This window comes from Oncorhynchus clarkii, unplaced genomic scaffold (assembly GCF_045791955.1).
Source record: "Oncorhynchus clarkii lewisi isolate Uvic-CL-2024 unplaced genomic scaffold, UVic_Ocla_1.0 unplaced_contig_2040_pilon_pilon, whole genome shotgun sequence".
In the NCBI taxonomy this organism is placed as follows: Eukaryota; Metazoa; Chordata; class Actinopteri; order Salmoniformes; family Salmonidae; genus Oncorhynchus; species Oncorhynchus clarkii.
The window spans coordinates 77501-82830 of record NW_027258347.1 but is presented as its reverse complement, the minus strand read 5'-3'; the positions used below and the strand labels follow the sequence as shown (position 1 = coordinate 82830).

Sequence of the window (5330 nt, the reverse complement as noted above, 5' to 3'; positions counted from 1 at the left end):
GCTAGCTAGCAGAAGAAGAGAAGGAAAGAAACATTCAAACTGAAAGAAAGGCGAAGCGCTCTTCAATGGGGTCCCCCGTTTCCCGCCATTTTACTTAAAAAAAAAAAAAAAAAAAAAAAAAAAGAATTGGGGCCAGGATTGTGTGTGTGTGTCTCTCTCTCTCTCTCTCTCTCTCTCTCTCTCTCTCTCTCTCTCTCTCTCTCTCTCTCTCTCTCTCTCTCTCTCTCTCTCTCTCTCTCTCTCTCTCTCTCTCTCTCTCTCTCTCTCTCTCGCTCTCTCTCTCTCTCTGTCTCTCTGTGCCTCTGTGTCTGTGACCTTCTTTTTATCCACAGACAGCCCTCGAAAACTTGGAAGAGTGGGTTCCGGGAGCACCCGCGGGAACCCTGCCTAGAGTGCACAGAGTGTGTCTCGGGCCCCGACCTCTTGACTTCCATATGACTCTGGTTTCTCTTCATTACGCACAAGCCTTTCGCCTTTTACTAAAGACTTCCGTGGAGAGGAACACTTACGAGTTCAACGTATTTTTGGAGCGGCTTTGCTTCTTGCAGAGCCCGGTATCTTGTTTCAAGGGAAATTGACAGAGATGGGCCAGGATAGTGACTTAAAGACGCATTAGCGACTTTTTCCAAAAAACACCTGCCTGTTTGTTGCCAGGGAAACGGTGGTTGGTTGGTTGGTTGGTTGGTTGAGTGGGGGTTGGAGGGAGAGAGGAGCTGGCTTTTGCCAACCCACCCGCTGAGGTCTGTCGAGACCCCCGGGGGTCCGGCGGTTTCAGGGTTCCATTTGTGGGTTATCGCTTCTCGGCCTTTTGGCTCAGATCAAGCCTGGTACTGCGGTGCCTCAAAGCTCGCTGAGTTGAAAGCCGAAGGCCGGAGGGCGTAAAGGGCAGTTTCCTTTCCTTTTTAGGTAAAGTTTGGAATCTGCAGGTTTTCTTCGTGAGGAGATGGCCAACAATAATGGTGGAGCTGGGTCGGTCCCTAGGACTGGACTAAAAAATACGGTTCGTTTTGCTTGGAAGGAGGATGAGGGCCGGATGCCGAGGGACACCTTCGCAAGGACCGTGCTGATGGGTGCCCTAAAACTTCGAGTGCAAGAGGTGATGTGCCTACAAGGAAATGCGATGGAGGAGGCGTACGATGTGACCTTCCACACTGAAGTGATGTGCGATTCAACGATGGACCGAGCCAAGGCTGTGGCTGGGGAGAGGCCGCTGTCCTTCTTCAACGTGACGTGCCTAGCGAAAACGAACTTCAGGGTAATCAACGTACATATGTACAACCCTCATGTGTCGGATATCGCCATAAGGGAGTACCTGAGTCGTTTCTGCGAAGTAACATCGGGGGCAAGGTATGTAAAGGATTCCCTGGGGTTCTGGAATGGCAGACGTCAATTCCAGGTGCTCCTTAGGCCGGACCAGGGAGGTTTTGATGGCTTCCTCCACCCCCCGGCAAGTTTCTCGCTGGGTTCGGATAGAGGGATGCTCTTTTACACTCGCCAACCTCCGTACTGCAAAAAATGCAGAGAATATGGCCACGTTACAGCTGCCTGCAGTGCACAGAAGTGCCGTTTCTGCCAATCCGTGGACCATGAGGGCAAGAATTGCACAGCACCAAAGGAGTGCCATGGGTGTGGTAGCAGACAACACCTGTACAGGGAGTGCCCGGGGAGAAAAGGCTCATACGCGGCAGCAGCGGCCGGGGGAAGGATGACAGGGGGAAAAGGAATGGAGGAGAAGGGAAGAGCTGAATGTGGCCTAGGCCACAGTCAAGAAGATGAAGCGAGGGGAGAAAAGGATGAGCCACCACTGTCCTTGCCAGCGACACAAGTCGGGGGTCATGCTGATGTGGAAGAAAGGGCTTTGGCAGTATTGGGGGTGGAGACCCAGATGGCAGAGTGTAAATCACCCCAAAGCCAGCTGCCGGTAGAGGTTGAGGGAGCGATGGGTGAGATGGGCCCATCCCTTGATGCAGTCTTCATAGACGAGATGGCTTTTGGGGCCCTCGTGGGGGAGATGAGGGAGATGGTGGAGGAGCTCCAGGTCTCTCAGACGAGGACGGAGGAATGGAGGTCCGTCTCACCTTTACCGGTCACCCCAAGACAAAAGAGGGTAGCCTCTGCAGCCCAGAGGACCCTGGAGGGAACAGAGGTGCTTTCCGACTCTGGGGAAGCACGGAAGAAGAAGAAGAAGAAGAAGATCTCCATCGAGCTGGGAGAGGGCCAGAGCGGGTTGGGAGGGGAGGGGGAAATAGATAGTGCCGCTGAGGTGGTACCCCCGTCGTCGACGGGATCATCTTTCCCACTCGTCCAGATGGAAGTAGACCTGGAGACCAGTGTGCTGGTGAGGCCTGCTGGAGATGGGGTGTCTCAGGCTAGTTCCGGGACGCCGGGACCCCCCATCCCCAACCCCTTCCCCGCGTCTTGGGTTTCCCAGGAGGGGAGCGGTGGGGGCGGGGTGACCTCGGAGAGTGTGGGTCAAGAGCCCTCGTATGAGGGTATACAAGTGTTTGGGGGGTCGATCAGTGATGCCAAGGTGGACCCCATGTCATCACAAGACTCAGCTCTCCCGTTTCACACCATGGAGGGGATCCAGGCATCCCCGGGACTGTTTCTGCCATCAGGGGATGGGGTGTCTCAGGCTATTTCTGGGACGCCGGGACTCCCCAACCCCTTCCCCGCGTCTTGGATTTCTCAGGATTGGAATACGGGGAGGGGGAGAGTTGAGGGGGCCTCTGATGCTGCTGGAGTAGGATCCCTGTCCGAGGAGGAACCTTTTACACAGGACAGAGTAAGTCCATGATTTCTGCATAGGGCTGGGTTTTTTTCCATTATTTTGGGTAAATGGCAAACTTGAAAATAATGACGATGAATGTTCGCGGGCTAAGGGACCCTATAAAAAGAAGGGCCGTTTTTAGTTGTTTGTCCAACATAGGTTTTACATTTTGTTTCTTACAGGAGGTGCATTTGAGAGATGGGGGGGATGTGGAGCGTTTTAAAAAAGAGTGGTTGAAAGGGAAGTCAGTGTGGAGTGTGGGGGGAGTCCACTCAGCAGGGGTTGGGATTTTGTTTGGCACAAGGGAGGTGAAGGTGGAGGGAACACACGTAGCGATGCAGGGGAGGGTTTTGGGGGTAGACATAGCATTAGGGGATTATAGACTAAGGGTTATAGGGGTATACGGGCCACAGACGGTGCCAGAGAGAAGGGAGATGGTGGAGCTTCTGGCGCCCCTGTGTGCCACAAATAGGGTATTGGTAGTGGGAGGGGATTTTAATGTAGATTTAGGAGGGGTAGCAGATGGTAGTGCAGGGGCCATCACCGGACTTATGGCAAGCCATGGTCTGGTGGATGGTGGCCTTAACACTACTCCGGCGGTGGCAGGCCCCACGTGGCGTAATTCCAGGGGGGTTGTGCGGAGGCTGGACTACGTCTTTCTACCCAAATCCCTGGGGCTTTTGTCTGGGCGGTTGCTGCCTGTGTTTTTCTCGGATCACGACGGGGTTCTCTTTAGGGTCAAAGCGCCTGTCTGCCTTTTCGGTAGGGGGTACTGGAAGCTCAACCGGGATATCCTGGAGGAGCTAGATTTCGTCAACACTTTCTCTGTTTTTTTTCGGGGGCTTGAGGGTCTTCGACCTATGTGCGGAGGGGTGTTGGAGTGGTGGGAGATAGCCAAAGTCAGGATTAGGGTTTTTATTAGTGGGTTTTGTAACAGGAAGGTGAGAGAGGAGAGAAGGGAGGTGGAGCAGCTCCAACGTTTACTCGAGCTCGAGTACGAGGCAGGCAACCTCGGGAGCTCGATGGACATGGAGCGTGCAACCAGCCTCAAGGCTCAACTCAGGGAGGTGCATGAGCGGAAGGCCCGTGCTTTCCTGCAGCGTGCACACTCTGAGTTCATAGAGCAGAATGAGACCTGCTCCGCAGTGTTTTTTAAATCAGTTAGGGAAAAGCAGGAAAGACAGGTTTTTTATGGGGTGAGGGATGGACAGGGTAGGATAGTCAGGGAGCCGGAGCAGATGGTCAGGGTGGCAACTGACCATTTCCGGGTTTTTTTCCAGGAGAGGGTAGTAGAGGAAGAGCAGGGCACCGTGTTCTTAGAACATTTGTCCCGGCGGGTGCCGGAGGACATTAGAAAGGCGATGGAGGCCCCGATAACACTAGAGGAGGTGGAGAACGCCCTCAAGAGGATGGGGAAAGGGAAGGTGCCTGGGATGGATGGACTGCCGGCTGAGTTTTACCTCAAATTTTGGGGGATGCTTGGACCGGTGGTCCTAGAAGTCCTGACGGCCGTTCTCGAGACTGGAGTCCCGGGCAGGTCAATGGCTGTAGGCGTGCTATCCCTCCTCTACAAGAAGGGAGACACCGCCGACCTCAGCAATTGGCGGCCGTTGACCATGCTGTGCGTAGATTATAAGATACTAGCTAAGGTCATGGCAGACCGTTTGCGCACAGCCCTTCCCTACGTTGTCCATGAGGATCAAACGTGTGGGGTGGAAGGCCGTTCCATTAGGTGGAACCTCCAATTGATCAGGGACTCCATCGCCTGGGTTGAGGATAGAGGTCTACCTCTGATGGTAGCGGCGCTTGATCAGGCCAAGGCTTTTGATCGCGTCAGTAGGGTTTTTCTTTTCAGAGTGTTAGGTAGGTTAGGGTTTAGTGATCGCTTTATAAAGTGGATCAAGATTTTGTATGTGGGAGCGGGGTGCCGGGTGAGCATAAACAGCCATCTGGGTGACGTGTTTGGCCTCTCCTCAGGGGTCAGGCAGGGATGCCCGCTCTCGGCACTCCTTTTCGTGCTCTACATGGAGCCCCTGGCGGCTGCCATTAGGGCTGACGCAGGGGTGGAGGGATTGCTGGTACCTGGGAGCGGCGGTTTGCGTGTTAAGGTGACACAGTACGCCGATGACACCACCTTGCTTTTGTGCAAGGACTCGTGCCTGCTAAGGTCTCTGGCCATAATTGGAGACTTTACCCGCGCGTCGGGAGCGGTCCTTAACCTCGCCAAGTCGTCTGTTAAGTATTTCGGCAGATGGCAGGGCAGGACGGACGTGCCCGGAGGGCTCTCTCTCTGTATTGGGGCCCTGAGGATTCTTGGGGTCCACTTTGAGACCTCCGGCTCCGCGACACTGAACTGGAACATGAGGGTTGCTGTGGTTCAGAGGAAGCTGGCAATGTGGAAGGCCAGATCCTTGTCTTTCGTGGGCAAGGTCCTGGTCCTTAAGGTGGATGTACTGCCTTCCCTTCTGTATTTGGCATACATCTATCCATTGCCAGCGAGCATGAGGAGGGGGCTAGTAAGACTTGTGTTTCAGTTTATGTGGGGGGGCAGGTACGAGTA

General features: G+C 54.3%; 1 non-coding gene across 1 annotated transcript; it reads left to right on the top strand.

Moving 5' to 3' along the window:
• The first annotated feature begins 435 nt into the window (after positions 1 to 435).
• On the top strand, positions 436 to 552 carry LOC139396733 (U5 spliceosomal RNA). Its single transcript, XR_011630827.1, has one exon. It is a non-coding gene; the product is annotated as a U5 spliceosomal RNA (small nuclear RNA).
• The last annotated feature ends 4778 nt before the right edge of the window (positions 553 to 5330 follow it).